The following is an 18635-nucleotide window of genomic DNA, read 5'->3' on the forward strand; positions in this document are numbered from 1 at the left end:
ATTTAAACCTGTGGAAGTAACGGTTTAAACAGAGATGGTTAAAACTATATGCACAGGGGTCATGAGTGAAAGTCACTTATTGTGGGACCTGATGCATGTAAGCAGAGCTTTTAATATGCTAGAATCTCTGGCAATAGGACAGTCAGCTAGCAGAGCTTTAGAACAGGCAAGTAAAGGTGGTAAATGGGGGTGTGTTGCAGTTTCAGGTGGTTTGAGATAAAGCTAGAGATGACAATACCTGATCTGTTATTAGAGTCAAAAACTAAGTCTGTGATAAGTAGCCATGGAACATTGCAGACCGAATCAGTCGAATAAAGTGGTCAGTGAGGAATATGGAATCTGAGGCAAAAATCTCATAGGAAAGTGTATTGAATTTGCTTCCAGTCTCATGCAATTTAACATAAAGACCTGAGAAATACAAGTAACAGTTGGCAGATGGCCTCTCAAGAACGCTCTTCCATTCAACAAGATGCCACAAATCCACATGCATTGATCAGTTTATCTACTGATTGCCTTGGTCTACATAGAATCCTTGAACACCCTAAAAGACTGAGCAACCATATCCTTCTGAGCAGGAGACTTCCAAGATTTACAAACATTTACTAGGTTCTGCTGTTTTCCCACTCATCTGCCAGGAAGGCTATCAATGTTCACCATTGTTCCTCTACCACTACCAACCTAGTACCAGACTATGACAAGGTTTGTAAAGTTACTCCCCGTGTACCCACTGCCCTCCCATGCCAACACTCTCTACAATCACACACTTGTTAGATGGACTATTGTTTCTTCATCCGTCTACATCACCAACGTCCAGGATTCCAGTTATTACTGCCCAGAATTCCTGTCAACCCCACTCCAACAATATCCACTTCCTGGCTGAGTACAATTCCTGTACTCCACTGTGCGAAATGCTGGATTCTTGGGCCAACCATTCTATAGCCACAGGCCAGTCAGCAAAGGAGGAGCAGGTAGTATACCTTTGAAGAGGCAATTACATAATGCCTGACTTGCATCTGAAAGGTGACACCATGGGATAATGACCAAACCAGTTACTATCCCACTGTTTCTACACCATTCCAGCACTGAGGTTGCACTAGAATTTCTAGGCTGACGCATCATGCTCCTACAATTGGTAATATGTTAATTTCTCAACACCAAAATGTAGACATTAATTATTGATATTTCTAGATGTTCCATAACAATAATACATGTAGACCACATCGAGAAACTGACCTCTTGTGGAAAATTGCATGAACTGATTATATGATTTCCACTAAAGAAGTACTTATTGGCCACATACCAAAGGATTCTTCTAGGAGGGTTTCTTGTCTCAACTACCAATTTCTTTCTTTATTCATTAAAAGCTGTCAGCATCATCCCAAATTAATCTTTTAGTTTTACAGCCTATGCTCTTTTTAATGATAATATAACCTTTCTTTGAGTGATGACATTGAAGTCAGTAATAGTAAATGAACAGGTGCATACAGTAGTATGGTATCTTGTTACAGATATTACTCACTTTCACAATCTCTCTGGAGCTTGTTCCTGATACCAAGCCTTTAGAGCTGTAATTAATTCTGATCAATCACAGGGCAAACTAAAGTGACAATGTCATGAAAAACTGAGAAGGGAAAATAATCTTCAATAGAAATGTCCTCACATGTAAACTGAGAGCCTTGGTGCCTTACATAGCTTGAATCAACTCATGAAAAAACACTAGGGGTTTCAAAAACAAGAGGGTATAAGCTTAAGGTGAGAAATAGGAGTTTTGAAAGGGATCTTCCTTTCCACAGAAAGTGGTTGATATGACTGGACGATAATTTTTTCTTGTATGTGTTACTTCCTTTAATTTTTTTTTATTTTTGATAGACCGCTTGAAGCTGAACACAAATGTAATTTCAGACTACTTGTATCACTTGTATGTGAAGAAACCAAAGAAGTTGTTCTTTCTAGAGTAAAAGATTTAATAGGTGTACAAAATTACACAGGGTTATGAAAAAAATGGGAAGCTGCTGTTTCCAGTAACAGAAAGTTCAGCAATCAGGGCAATATTGGAGGTAACTGATCAAAGAACCAGAGATGACTGGTTCATCAGATTGATTCCTGGGATGGTAGGACTTTCATATGATGAAAGACTGGATCGACTAGGCTTTTACTCTCTGGAATTTAAAAGATTGAGGGAGGATCTGATTGAAACGTATAAAATTCTAAAGGGATTGGACAGGCTAGTGTTCCCAATATTGGGGAAGTCCAGAACAAGGAGTCACAGTTTGAGGATAAAGGGGAAGCCTTTTAGGACCAAGATGGGGAAAAACTTCTTCACACAGAGAGTGGTGAATCTGTGGAATTCTCTGCCACTGGAAACCGTTGATACCAGTTCATTGGCTATATTTAAGAGGGAGTTAGATATGGCCCTTGTAGCTAAAGGGATCAGGGGTATGGAGAGAAGGCAGGTACAGGGTTCTAAGTTGGATGATCAGCCATGATCGTGCTGAATGGCGATGCAGGCTCGAAGGGCCGAATGGCCTACTCCTGCACCTATTTTCTATGTTTCTATGTTTCTATGACTGAGGTGACTTATTCTCAAGCAGTAGCTTCTAATTAACTGGCAGATTCTGGCAATGGCTGACCAAACTTCAATAATTATAAAATAACAAGATGGAGTTGAATAAATATCTGAAAAAAATTCCAGACGAAGGAGAAAGGGTAGAGGGATGAAACTAATTGGACAATTCCTTCATGTTGATGCTGGTGTAATGCAAATTATATGTAATGCCCTGGTTAAGATTTTGTACTGCTATGCTATGCGGTATTTTATTTTAGTTCTTCTCTGTAATATCAGTGTGTCCTGCTGATAGAATGTTTTGGTTTTGACTAAAGATAAGGAGATATGTTGATCAACTTAGGAATGTTGTGTCAGCCAATCAGGATGGTGGGATTGCGGAAGATTCTAAAGAGAGCTGAGAGGAGAGAGATTTGTGACAGATAGTGGTGGGGCTCATGTGATAGATATGGAGAAGAGAAATCGATAAGACACCTGTAGGATTTGACCTGACAGGAAAACACTATCGCAAGGAGTGCTTCACGAGACAAAGGAGTCCAAGATGGGAAGTTCTACCAGTGATTGGTGATGAAAATTCAGTGCTGTGAGTAATGGTTATACCCAGCTTTTTGGGAGAGATGAGCTCCAATGGTCATGTGTACATTTAGACTGGTTTAACTGTAATGGGCCTTTTTATTTTTTTCTTTCTTTACTTTACTTTTTACTTTCATTTACTCTTTACTTTCATTTGATAAAGCTGAAGTTGGTAAAGATACTTCCTTTATAATTTTATGCTGGTGTATGATTTGTCATTTCTTGGCGACCAGTAATTCTGTATGGGCAGTATTTGCACAGCATTCGCTCAAATCGAGGTTCTGTTAATCAGGACATCCCAATCTTCCTATTTGGTTCAACTCCAAATCATACTGCCCCTAGACGTATATTGTTTATGGAAGGTGGCCTTCTCACCGCTGAGTAACATGGCTGTTAGCTGAGTTAGCTATCAAGCCAAGTTTGCATATGAGCCCGGGGAGAGGTTTACAAATAGAATATCACAGATCCAATCAAGTAAAATCGAAGGATGTTAGAGTTATACAATAGTAACTATTAATAAGACTATGCTTTAACGTCATCAATGAAGAAATATTGTTGTAAATTCAATCATATTATTCAATATTTTCGCAATGGTATGAGAATGAACATTGATGGACACACACCAGTACCCATTATTTGGATGCTTCAGCATCACTCAGGAAATGTGCCCTCCAAGCCTGATCATCGTTGCAAGCCTGATGCAATGTTCAAAGCTGGTGTACTGTATATAGGATGATTTAGTTTCTAAAGTAATACTACAAAGGAACATGAGCAAACCTGTGGGTATTCTTAGGTTTTACAAACTAGATTAAGACCTTTCTAAGCAGGTGTCTTACTTACTTTAGATATCTCAGATATCAACCTCCTATTTGCATTGACTGAGCCCCAATCCCAATTTCACTAATACCTTGAGGCACCCACCATAATCAAATCCCAAAATGTCTTAATCCACAGTAGTTCATGCCTCCAATTCCAGTCCTAACGTTTCTGCTACCTGCCCAAAGTTCTTTCGTCAATCTCCCTCCCAACTCTGATCTTTCCATTACACCGTCCTCCTGTCCATATCAAATTGTCAACCCCTTATTCTGAAATTATGTTTCTTGGTTCTAGGTACCCTAACCAGGGAAATATCCTCTTGGCTTCCAGCCTCCCAATTTCTCACAGAGTTTCAATATGGTCATCTCTGATTTTCGTAAACTCCATTGACAGGAGGCCCAAACCGCTTAAATATTAATACCTTCATCACATAAATCAGCCTTGGGAACCTATCTGCACAACTTCCAAAGCAAGAACATCCTTCCTTAAATATAGAGAACAAAGCAAGACACTGTACTCCTCGTGTAACATAATCAGCGAACTTAATCTGTAAAGTTGTATTAAAGCTTCCTTACCTTTACACTTCATACCCCATACAATAATCCTCCAGACCCCAGATTCAGCCTCCACCCCAGGCAGCATATTTTCCATTTGGGAAACCCTTTCATTTTGTGTTCAAGGCCATCACTAACTGCACTAAAATTTCTAGGAATACTTCTCCAAAAGTTGAAGCAAGCAATTCAAAAACTTGCAAAGAATAAGTAATGAAATGAGTAAAAGACCTAAAAATTCTCCGCAACGTAGAAAAAGATTAAGTACATTCAATGAACGGACTGCAAGGAACTAATTCCACAACAGGCGATCAAACTTTAAATCATAAAAAAAAAACAGGTATGAGAATGTCCACATCCTCTGAACATTTAAATCAACTTTAATTTTAGATTGTTTAATGGGACTCAGGGTACCTTACCCAGGCAGCTTTTAAATCAGGTTTGACACATGGGATACAAGTCCATACAAAGTCAATAGCAAACAGTGCAAAATCTTACACTAAAGGGCTCCAAGTCAGGTTAGCCCCTTTAAACCTTGCAATTCTAAAACAGCTTGCAAGGGAACAACTTATTTACACTGTGTGTTACGGATCAAACCAACTTGTCACTTTGCACAACTGAGAATTCAAAGGGAAATGGATAGATTCCTGTTCGCCAGGTAGAAAATGGTCATTGATCTAATGCTGAAACAAAAAGAGAGATTAAAGTAGTCTTTGCCATTTTTTAATGTGATCCTTTTCCCTGTTATATCACACTGGGATTTTCATATTATCTATCATTCAACAGCTTTCACCCCATGGTATTTTCAAAATTAAAAAATATTTCAAACATGACAAATGGAAACTATGATAAGAATGTGTCCGAAGAATAACAAAGTGTAGCTAAAACCAATGAGTTTTGAGAAATTGAAGAGAGCACTTAGAGAAACTTACAGCCACATAGAACACATTCAATGAGGGATAGATAAGACATTAAAACACTTTGTGAGGGATAGATATCAACTTTGATTGTGGTTCTTTAAGAGCTGAAGAGCTGCTTATTTTCTACACAAAAAAAAAGTATTCTCAGATAAGTTTGCCCAATATTTATACAGCATTATCAATCCAAAATAAATCTTTACTTCCAGGGATAAAACCGGGAGTTGAATAGTACCTGCAAAAATCAGTAACGAAGCACCGAAAATATCCCCCTCAATAGATGCTTTTGTACAGCAAGGTACACAGATAGTCTAAACTTGGAATAAGCATAGAAGTTGCTTTACCAGTCATGCAAGGTATGTGGGCAGATAAACAGAGTCAACATTTCAGATCAATATTTTTTTTAAAATCAGAACTGGAAACAGTTAGATATTGAGTGTGTTTAAGCAACTAGAGAACCAAATAGAAGCGAAGAGCCCTGGGAATTTGGTTCTGGGTTGGAAAGGGCAATGCTTGATTGGATGGAATACGGGTGAGATTAACTGGCACATGGAAAAAGGTGCAAGGCCTAGTGGTAATGGCGTAAGTTAAAAAAGGCAAGGCGAGAAGAAGGTACAAAGTAGAGAGGGAAAGATACAAGGTAGATCAAGCAAGGCGAAGACTTCCATTGCACAGCAAAGTGATGATTGCAGGCGCAATGACCCTACAGATGAGGGTCACCCTATTCCCTGTGGATCATGTCCCAATCAGCTGAAGGTGGTTTGGATTGTTTCATTTCTATCACATGCTTTAAAGCCCTGCTTTTTTTAATGCCCTCCAAAAAACATAGGTGATATGTTCCTTCATTTAGATCTGGTCACAGTGGCCAATCAGGTAAACACGAGAAAGTCTGCAGTCATTGGAAATCCAGAACAACACACACAAAATGCTAGAGGAACTCAGCAGGTCAGGCATCATCTGTGGAAATGAATGTTTCAGGCCTAGACCCTTCTTCACGACTGAAAAGGGAGGGGGAAGATGCCAGAATATAAAGATGGGGAAAGGAGAATGAGGACAGCTAGAAGACGATAGTTTGGAAAGACCACAAGAGGAAGGGAAGGAGGAGGGTACCTGGGGGATAGGCAGGGGACAAGATGTAAGAGGCCGGAGTGGGGAATTGTAGAAGACGGGAGAGGGGAGGATTTTTTTTAACCAGAAGGAGAAATTGATATTCGTGCCATCAGGTAGGAGGCTACCTAGATGCAATATAAGATGATGCTCCCCCACCCTGGGGATGGCCTCATCCTTTCTCCTATGGTCCACTCTCCTCTCCTATTAGATTCCTTCTTCTCCAGCCCTTTACCTTTGCAACCCACCTGACTTCACCTTCCAGCTATCCTGCTTTCACTACCCCCCCATCAAAGCTTTTTATTCTGACATTTTTATCCTTCCTTTTCAGTGCTGAAGAAGGGTCTCAGCCCGAAATGTCAACAGTTTATTCATTTTCCATAGATGCTGCCTGACCTGCTGAATTCCTCCAGTATTTTGTGTGTGCTTCATAAGTGTGAAGGCTCTGAAATTATACTCCACTGATGTTCATCAACAGATTAATTGTTTTAGTTTGACAAATCATTAATCTAGTCAGATACAACACCCCAGGTTTACCAGGACACTGCCCTTCAAAGAAAGTTATATCCAGAATGATGACAATGTTGATTTCACAGGAGAGAGAGAGAGAGAGATCAGGGAAATTCACAGATCCAAAGTTAGAATGATCAGGATGGTATGGAAGGGATTGGGCTGGAGTAACGGTTTCTGGTGGTATCATGGTGGGTGGTAGAAAATAATTATCTTCAGACATTAGTTCTGACTCATTTTCTGTAATAACATCTGTGTTGCAACAAAATTAAATGCTCAAGCTGAGGTATGACCATGGAATTGGATCAAACCCTGCTACTCTCACACAACTTTTTAAGCTTTTGCAAACATTTGTTTACGCTAACTGGTATTATTACCCGTGACATTACGGAAAGCAATTGAAAAGAAAAACACTGGAGCTGCTAAGGCCTGATGTCACACTGCTTGCTGTATCCCCTGGTTATGACAGAGGAACTGAAATTTCAAGCACATACTGCCTTGGATCATGACAATCCATGGCTTTAAGCAATATATTAATACAAACAACAGTTTTTCTAAAATTTGCATCTATTAAAGGTGTTTGTAACACTTTAAGGAAGTGTTATATTGTCCATGTATTCCAAGCACTTGTGCAGGAATTCATCTCTTTAATCATTTCCCTTAAATTGTCCTGCAAAATATTACATTTTTATTCAGTTACTTTCATTTCTTGTACCTTATAAAGTTCAAAACAAATCCAAGTGGAATTTTCAATTTAATCTGGACATTTTCTCTCATCAAAGTTCAAAGCACATTCATCATCAAAGTATGTATACTTTACTCAACCTTGGGGTTCAGCTCCTTAAAAGCAGTCACAAAACAAAGAAACCCAATGGGACACATTTAAAAAAAGACTGTCAAACAACCAATGTGCAGGGAGAAAAAAAAACAAATCATGTAAACATAAAAGTAAGCAAATAACATTCAGAACTGAAACTCACAAAAGCCAGTCCACAGTCACGAAGCCAGTCATCGCTGACACAAAGCAGTATTTGGCCTTACAACACTTTGTTCCATCTGAATCTCAATTGTGACCATGCAGAATTTATTGAACACTCAGACACAAACAGGTGATTTACAACGAAGGCTTCTTTTGGGTCTGGAAATCTTATGGAAAAAAAATGATCCAAATCTTTCTGAAAATATAGCTGGCAGGCATGCAAATGCAGGCTGCTGTTTTTGCACAAATCAGTGAGTAAACTTACTGCCATGAGAGACATGTCACGAGTTGCAAATCTCCTGAAATCATTGTCTGGCCGTTGCAAGTCCAATGAACATTTTGATTATCTCCGTCTTGGGTGACATGGTGGCGTAGTGGTTAGCATGCCACCATTACAGCTCAGGGTATCAGACTTCGGAAGTCAGTCCTACTGTCCTCTGTAATGAGTCTCTGTATGTCGTCCCTGTGGAATGCATGGGTTTGCTCTGGGTCCTCCAGTTTCCTTCCTGCCGAAGGGTTTCAGCCGAAAACGTCGACTGTACTTCTTTTCCATAGACGCTGCCTGGCCTGCTGAGTTCCTTCAGCATTTTGTGTGGGTCACTAGATACCTTAATTGGTCATGGTAAATTGTCCCATGATTAGATTAGAGTGCAGCTTGAAGGGCTGGTGGGACCTATTCTGCACTGTATCGCTAAATAAATTATATAAAATAAATTGTGGAGAATTATAGATATTAATTTATGTTTGTGGCACGTTCTCAGACACTGAGTAAAAACTACTCCAGAAAGTATCATTATAGGCTATGCAAAACAGTTACGCATTAAACACATTATTTCTTTAAGCTGCTTACTTAAGCGTAGCTGTCTGTATTTTGTAGCTTGTTCATTATAAAACATTCTGCCTTCAAATCGTATCATGTTGCAGAGCTCTGGCCTGAATAAGTGGTTTACTATTTCTTTAAAAGGTTCAGTAACTTAGACTAAAAACAAATATCTTGAATCCATCACAAACGAAAGCTGAGACCCTTCAAAATTACTATGTGGTGTAACACTTAGTAGGTCAGATCAGGAACTGTTAATAATGTTTATATGTAAATAAAACAGCGCCACCTTCCACATTTGCAATATGTGAAAGGTTTTTATTCACTAATGATGGAAGGGTTCCTGACCTTTTACAAATGTGCAGGATTAGTCTCATTTCCTACAGCAAAAAGGAAAGCAATTTCAACTTTCTCCATTTTACTTTGCAGATGGTGATATGGATGTGAAAACAGGGCTGACAAATAAATTAATTACACGGCATCACCCAGAGACATAGTTTGTCCATCAATGTTTCGGTACGTGAATTAGAGTAACATTTGACTGTGTGGATAGGAACAGATTCAAATCCGCATGTCTTCGAAAAAATTAAACCTCGATTATTATAATCTGCTATTTTTGGACTGCAAGTAGTCCAGTGTCGTATCCTCAGAAACAAATTTGTTGCAGGACTAAATGTGCAACCAATAGCACAAGTTCAAGATGAGACTTCGCAATCTGTGAATCAGCATTGCTGAATGACAGTGATGTGGACTGCTATGCTGCTGAACTCCATATGTATCTGACGTTCACAAGACATAATCTCATTAAAAGTAATCCTTCCAGAAATTGAATGTGGGGTCCTGAAAGGTGAAAGTTGCACTGAATCAAGGACACCTGCCAAGGATTAAGACAAAATGATAACTGAGTTAGAAACAAGCCAGTGCTCTATTACAGCTTTTACAACTCCAACATCCCAAATTGGTCACAAAACGAAAATCCACACTCAAGTTCAAGATGTTGCAGCCAACTTAGTTAAACAGTATCATCACCCTATTATGAAGATTAAATTGAGATGAATACTCCTCTTGTATTCTTCCTGGTCTGGCATCTAACCTTCACCCTTAGATTATAGTCAGTCTTAGACACTGGTCTGCATATGTAACATTGAGAGTGTTCTAAAATGGAAATAAAGGCATTCAAAACTTTATAGAACCTGTGTTTTACTTGCCTTTTATCCATTTGCATGACGCGCACATTACCGACAATGCTGACATTTAATAATCATCACTCATTGATTCTGCACTGGGAAGGCATTTAAGAATTATCCAGGGTCTGCTTTATATAGGCCAAAATGGTAAAGACAGCAATCTCCTTCCAAGGATAGTGATGAACTAGATGTGCGTTTAGGATAGACCAGTAATTTTGAGCTGAAGATTGTAGACACAACAGTTTTTTTAATTAGATTTATTCAAACACTTAACTTTAAATTTTCCAGCTGCCATGAGCTTCAAGCTCATGTTGTTGGGTCAATGTTCAAGGACTCTGATTTGCCAGTCCAGTAACAAGTCATTACCCCACTTTGCCATTTGATCTATTTGCAGCAGTACTAGTTTGATGAATGCACCCTAGCAGCCATGAATCTTTGTGTGCGTCATGTAAAAGTCTGGAAAGCTCTGAATAAATCAGCTATATACAAAAGGTGTAAAAATGTCATTAGTGGTATTATTTTATTCTCTGCTACTAACATACATGGCCGATACTCAAAATGCCGGAGGAATTCAGCTAGTCTGACAACATCTACAGAGGAGAATAAACAGTCAACGTTTTGGGCCAAAGCTCTTCATTAGGACTATTCACGAATTCCAGCACATGCACAATCTCTTGTATTTGTAAATTACACATCTTGGACTACAAAGAGGCCATTCAGATAATAAAGATAAAAAAAATTGTTTTCAACAAATGCTATTTTACAAGAGTAGCACACATAGAATAAGTTCAAATCTCATGGATAAAGGAATAACTGATAATAATAAACCTGATTCTCTCTCTCTCTTAACATTATATGGAATCTCATCACTCAATTGCTGACCAAAAGAAATCAGTCCAATGTGCAACACATTTTAATGTAATTTATTAAGGATGTAACTTTTCTTTAGATATGTTGTATATAAAAACAGCTTTTTTTTGCATTAGATGTATATTTCATAAGAAAATTTTGTCAAACCCAGCAACACTGCAGAACCCAAATATAATTCTCTCAAAATTACTTAACAAACTTAATCCTGTGAGTGGGGAGATTGGATGGGTGAATTCAGAACGTAACTGCTCCCCTCCAGATTGTTACGGAAGAAAAGACCCAAAGCAATTGGCTTTGAAATTACTAAGTGAGAGATGACAAAATAATTGTAGTGAGGAAGTGCATTCTAGAAAAATGACAAAACACGTTTACACAGGTTTGACAACTTCCAATGGCAAGTTTTACACAAAGCACTGCTTACCTCATAGTTCCTTGATGGAGATCTCACAGGTCTTTCAGCAGAACGCTGCAAGCATGACAACTTCAGAGCTTTATTCAAAATGGGACTCCGGCCAAACAGAGATGAGTGATGTCAATAAATTGCTCCTTTAAGAAAGCGTGTTGCTGAATTTTGTTACATGAGAAGCCTTTTCAGCTTCAAAGCATAATTATATGTTAATCTGCCTGATTTCACTGAGTTTTATTGATTGTATCATAAAAATTGGTTTCTATGCTCCGAGTACTGTAAAGTAGAAAGAATAACATTAACTCATTCACTACTAAAGTACGTAATCTGGCATTATCTCTACCAGAATCCTGTACCCAGAATGATGGCAGATGGCACTGTTATTGCAGCTGTGCTGAATGAATGTTGGCTCAATATTAAGTAACACATAATGGAAATGTATAATGAAAGAATCAGAATCTTATCATGCCTTTAACAAAAAAGAAATTATTGTCACAAAAGAGTGTTTATCAGACATCAACTTCACCAACTTAGTATTAATTTTCACATCAGTAAACATGCATAACAAATAATATATTTTTAAAAATCACAGATCTGGAAATGAACCCTGAAAACCAAAAACAACCCATGTCAAACAGTAATCTCAGCCACATAGTTAGTGCAACGCTATTACAGTTTGGGGGTGTCAGTTTAAGTTCAGCGCTGTCTGTAAGAAGTTTGCATGCTCTCCCCATGACTGCTTGGGTTTCCTCTGGGTGTTCCGGTTTCCTCCGCAGTGCAAAGACATAAAGGTGAGTAGGTAAATTGTCATTGTAAAGTAGGCTAGAGTTTTACAGGTGGGTTGCTGGACAGCATGGCTCATTGGGCAGGAAGGGTCTGTTCGGTGCTGTTGTCTCCAAATAATTAAAGACACAAAAATATGGCTTATTATTGATGCATACGGCTTGCGATAAAATTACTAAACAACCTTCTACAAATATCCTGGGACAGTTTGTTTCAAAGACTGTTAGAAAAATGTGGAAACTCGTTCATGCATTAGAATTATAAAAGGAATAGCCTTCATTGCTGAGCAATGAAAATTCTAGAACTAACAAAAGGCAACATAGTCATGGCATACAGAAAACAAATTATTCTTTGTTCACATTTATCAGTTAAATTCAATCATTGCAGCAGAATAGTAGAGTTGTTCAGCACTGCAGCAGACCTTTTTGGCCCATCACATCCATGTCTCCCGGTTTAAGATGGCACCGCTGACGGCGAGTGACAACTTACTGGTAATTCAAAAGGCAAGAAATATGACTAAAAACATCACTAATAACACTTTTAATGAGGTAAACTATCACCACAAACAATGAAGGGGTGACTGGAGACAAAGCTGACTGGAGGGATGAACTATGCTGGTGCGTTGCAAAGTGTAATGTGTTTGAGATGGGCTCACAGATGGAGATGGAGCTGGAGTGAGCGATTCAGGGAGGGGTCGAAGTGAAAGAGTTTTGATGCCTGTCTATCTAAACCAGGTGCGAAGCTGGATTGTTCTAAGTGCTGAGCCAATTTGAAGAGGTCAAGAAAGGCTTCAGGCTGGGTAGTGACATTTAGGCCCAGAACATACCGCAGTGCGGTGAGGTCTAGGTTGGAGAGTGTCGCTGCAGCAAGGCCCAGGTCCTAATCCAAGGCACGATCTGTAGTTTGGACAATTTAAACACTGGCCTAGATAGCCTGGAAAGGAAAGATGTCGGGACCGAAGGCGAGGGTCGGGCCAATTTTGCTCACTCTCCCGCAATGTTCACTCCTCTCTCCGCTGCACTGAGACTGTGAGACTGCTGTGCTTCATGTCTGCGAGCTTTACGGCAATTTACCCCACTAATATGATGAACTGAAACCGAGGCTTCAGGCCTACTCCAGCTGCTTCAGAAATTCAGATCTATGGACGCAATTTAGTTTGGAATGCTGTTGCTTGCTACTATTGTTTGCATGATTTGCGTTTTTTCTCTTTCTCTCTGCATTGGGTGTTGGTCGTTCTTTTTTATAAATTGGGTTCTTTTGGGTTTCTTGCTTTGTAATCTCAAGATTGTACAATTTATACATACTTTGATATATACTTTGAATATTTTGAACCTTTGAATGTCATTCATTTGCCCCATCTATGCTACCCATTTGCCTGTAGGTCCATATACCTCCTGACCTTGCCTACCTATACAAGTGCCTATCTGAACCTCCATTATGTACAGTGCCTGTAAAAAGTATTCATGTCCCCTTGGAAGTTTTCATGTTTTAGTGTCTCACAATATTGAATCACAGTGGATTTAATATGCCTTTTTTGACACTGATCAACAGAAAAAAAGATTCCCTCCACAAAGTGATCTAAATTAATCATAAATATAAAGCTCAAAATAATTGATTGCATAAGTATTCACCCCCTTTAATATGACACACCAAATCATCACTGATAAACCCAATTGGTTTTAGAAGTCACATAATTAGTTAAATGAAGATCATCTGTGTGCAGCCAAGGTGTTTCAATTGATTGTAGTAAAAATACACCTGTATCTGGAAGTTCCAACTCCTGCCAAAAACTACACCATGAGGACTAAAGAACACTCCAAGCAACTTTGTTATTGAAAAGGTTTCTGAAAAGCACAAGGCAGGAGAGAGATGAAAGAAAATTTCCAAGTCACTGACTATCCTTTGGAGTACAGTTAAGTCAATCATCTAAAAATGGCAAGAATATGACACAGCTGTAAATCTCTGTCATATTCTTGCCATTTTTTGATAGCTAGTGAGGAGGCCTCCAAGAGGTCTATGACAACTCTGGAGCAGTTATAAGCTTTAGTGGCTGAGAATGGGAGAGACTGCGCATACAACAACTGTTGTCTGGGTGTTTCACCAGTCGCAGCTTTATGGAAAAGTGGCAAATAGAAAGCCACTGTTGAAAAATACTCACATGAAATCTCAGCTGGAGTTTGCCAGAAGGCATACAGAAGACTTTGGAGTCAGCTGGAAGAAGGTTCTATGGTCTGATGAAACCAAAATAGAGCTTTTTGGCCATCAGACTAATCACTCTGTCTGGCATAAGCCAAACACTGTACATCATCAAAATCACACCATCCCTACTGTGAAGCATGGTGCTAACTGTATCATGCTGTGGGGATGCTTCACTGCAGCAGATCCTGGAAGTCTTGTGAAGGTAGAGGGTAAAATTAATGCAGCAAAATACAGGGAAATCTGGAGGAAGACCTGATGCAGTCTGCTAGAGAACTGTGGCTTGGGAGAAGGTTTGTGACCCCCAGCATAAAGCAAAGCTACACAGGAATGGCTTAAAAACAACAAAGTTAATGCTCTGGACTGGCCAAGTCAGAGTCCAGACCTCATTCCTATTGAGGATATGTGGCTGGACTTGAAAAGGGCTGTTCACTCACGATCCCCATGCTATATGAGGGAACTTGAGCAGTTTTGTAACGAAGAATGGGGAATAATTAGTGTCCAGATGTACAAAGCTGGTAGAAACTCAAGGCTGTAATTGCTGCCAAAGGTGCATCTGCTAAATACTGAATGGGGGGGGGGGGGTGAGTAATTATGCAATCAATTATTTTGTGTTGAATAATTGTAATAAATTTAGACCAACTTGTAGAAATTTGTTTTCACTTTGACACGAGTCTTTTCTGTTGATCAGTGTCAAAAAGGCAAATTAAATCCACTGATTCAATGTTGTAAAACAATAAATCATGGAAACTTCCAAGGAGAAGGGGATGAATACTTTTTATAGGCACTGTATAGTGAGTGTATGTGATTCTACCACCCCGTCTGTTGTCAATCATGCTCAGTGTAAAAAAACTTTTCCCTCAAATCCCCTTTGAAACTTTTTCCTCCCACCTTAAAGCTATGCCCTCTTGCATTTGATACCACTACTACTGGAAAAAGGTTCTGACTACCTACCCTATCAATCTCTTTTATAATTTTATATACATCCATCAGGTCACTCCTCAACTTTCTTTGCTCTAGAGAAAATAAACCCAGCCTGTACAATCTCTCCCTATAATTAAAGTCCTCCAGTCCTTGTAATATCCCAGTGAATGTACTCTGCACTCTGTCCAGTTCTCCACAATCTTCCTATGCTCCAAGCTGTGTTTTGCAATGTTCCAAGTTTCATATTTTTGCTCTAACATATGACATGTTTGTCTTCGTGTGCCTTCTTCACCACTCTATCTACTGTGTTTCCAGTTTTACTGACCAATAAACTTTAACACCCACGTCCCTCTGTTCATCAACATTCCATAGTGCCCTACCAATTACTGTTTAGGCCCTACTCAAATCTGACTTCCCAAAATACTCTTGTTAGGATTAAACTTTATCTAAGCTCCACCCAACTTTTCATCCAATCTGTACCTGTTACCATCTGAGACAACTTTCCTTGCTCTCCGCAAAAGAACTAATTTCCATGCCATCTGCACACTTACTAATTATTCCTCCTCCTATCATTTCCTAGTTAATAAATATCACAGGCAACGAGAGTCCTAGCACCGATCCCTACATTTCACCAGCGGTCACAGTCTCCCAATTAGATAATCATCTTCCCACTACATCCTCTGATTTCTATCACCAACTTAATTTTGAATCCGGTCTGCCAGCACACCTGGGATCCCATAAGTGTTAAACTCCTCAAACAGCCTATCATATAGGGACCTTGTTAAAACCCTTGCCAAAATCCAAATGGACATTGCTTGTCATCTTGCCTTCATTATTTTTGTTTCGTCTCAAAAAAACTCAATTAGTATTTAAATCACTACAAAAGTGTAACTTTTTAAGCTGTACTGGGCATAAAGTGTGTCTAGTCCAGTATTTTGAAGATTAGTTAAAGGACTTAAACAAACTAATCTTGTTATGTGTGGGGCCCAAGCATAAGAAATTGTTTCTACATTTCTCGGGGAGTTAATCTATGCAGCTGGTCAAATGTCACAGCATTTTTGAAGCATCTGCTGAAATCTTTTCATCGCAGTTCATGCTGAATAGTGAATGAGGTGTAGCTACAATTAAAAACTGTTATGAAAATAAGAAGCTTTTTTAAGTACAGCTTACAGATTGTATTCAGTGATATACCACATTTGTCCATGACAGACTTTCACTCTTTGCAATTGTGACCTAACATTTATAATGGCCACAAATAATCAGAATAATTTAAAGTGTATAAAAAGCCTATAGAAATCAAACTTAGTTGCTAAATACATAATCTTGTTGTACCACTTAATGACATACAGAAACAAAGTTTATAGCAAAATTTCATCTTCATAAACACTTCATTTTTTAAAGTAATTATCAAGTATTCAAATATCAATGTATAACTGAAGGATACATAAGACTAGGTTTTCAAATTCTACCATAGCGCAGAGTAGTTTTCTAAAAAAAAATGTTTGATTTAAATCCCAAGGAATTTAAAACTAAATCTGTTCTTTTTAAGTGGTGGTTCTGATTGGGAGTCATCCATTATATCGCCAATAGTTTATTTCCTGCACTAAGAACTTCCTTTATATGTAGGACATTTTTTTCAGTCAAAACAAACAAATGGTCCGATTTTTGTAATTAAGATATGGCTACGTATTTGATTTCAAGTTTACCACTTAACTTGTGTGGAACTCAGCCACTGTTTGATTGTTACTTTTCATTTTCACCTTGAATGCATCTGAAAATATTGAAAATGACTATAGATTTTTGTGTATCTAGGCATGTATCATAATACATTAAGTGTCAAGGAAGTCAGTATGGAGAAACTATTTGAGTGAAATATGAGGGCACGAAACTGCCACCTGAAATCAATCCCCAGGAAAATGGAACGGCGTGAGGGAAATGGATCTGTTTCACTGCTCATCTTGTGCTTTCATCACCCACTATGTCCTCTTCAAACCTCAAAAATGCTGAAATTTAAAAAGGTTTGCCATTATACAAATCACTACTCGATTTGATGTTTTTTAAAATGTCACTATAATTTATCAAATGATATCCTGTCTTTAAATATTCTTTGTGTATGGTTAGTTCCTTTACATTATCTACTATAAATCTGTATTCTACACCTGTTTGCCTCTCATTTTTTTTCCATGAAGGGGTTACAAGCTATTTATAGCATAGAAACCAGTAATTCTTACCACAGGCTAAACTCACTTTCATCCATACTTAATCTGCTTCAACATATTGTTCTAGTCCTTCCTCCTTCAATTGCTTCTCCAGCTTTCCTTCGGATGGATTTATGCTGCTTGTCTCAACTACTCTTTACTATTGGTTGCTGCACCTTCAAACGCTTCTAAGTAAAGAGTGTCTATGTAATTTCTTATTAGGTCTTGTGGTGATTATTTTATCCCTAGATCCACAGTCACAGTCCACAGATCTGGCCTTGCACTGAAGTAGAAACATTGGAGGCCAAGTAAGATACTCCCAGAAAATAGGCCCAGAGATTGCAAAGAATGAACAAACCAGGAAAGGCATTAATTTTGTAACGACTTTTGCATGCAGGAGTCCAGTATGGGTCATAGGAATTTCATCCTTTTAGAAGTTTAATACTGCCTCACAGTTTTATTTTATCCAATATGTTCCAATGCACCAACACACTGTTAGTACTGCTGCAAGCCTTGTACTCATTTTTGATGACTTTCAGAGTGCCAGCTATTCAACAATGGGATCATCTAAACAGATTGCATGCCATATGATAGGCGATCAGTAACAGAAATTGCCTGTAAATCTTAATCCCTTTGGAAGAAGCAGTACTGGTCATAACTGAGGCCAGCTGGCAGGGCTGAATCACTTTAGTGATTCCCAATTTAATCCTCCTTCTCCTATCCCACAAACTCTTCTGATGCACAAGCTGGAGTTACTGTGAATCTACACAATGTACCTTTCCTATCTCCAACTCTGCTCCTACCTTCAATCTTCTGTAATCTCTCTTCCATCTGATCAGAGAGTGGAGGTACATCTGCTGCCGAATAATGATGCAGAAACGTCCATGGGTTTTCATTGCATAATCCTGATCACGAGCACTGGATGTAATAGGAAGAAATTGGAATTGGTTTATTATTGTCACATATTGAATGTTGTGCTGAACCAGCTAGAGAAGTAGATCAAAAACACCCAAACACTAATCCCTCCTACCTACACCATGTCCATATCCTTCCATCTTCATTACATCCATGAGCTTTTCCAAACGTCCATTAAAGCCTCTAATGTATTTGCCTCTACTACCATACCAGGCAATGTATTCCAGACATTCATGACTGGGTAAAAAGCTTACCCCTCATATCCCCCTTGAACCTACTCTGTTTTACCTTCAATGGATGCCCCCCTGGTATATTTCAAC

The sequence above is a fragment of the Mobula birostris genome, chromosome 16 (assembly GCF_030028105.1).
Source record: "Mobula birostris isolate sMobBir1 chromosome 16, sMobBir1.hap1, whole genome shotgun sequence".
Classification (NCBI taxonomy): domain Eukaryota; kingdom Metazoa; phylum Chordata; class Chondrichthyes; order Myliobatiformes; family Myliobatidae; genus Mobula; species Mobula birostris.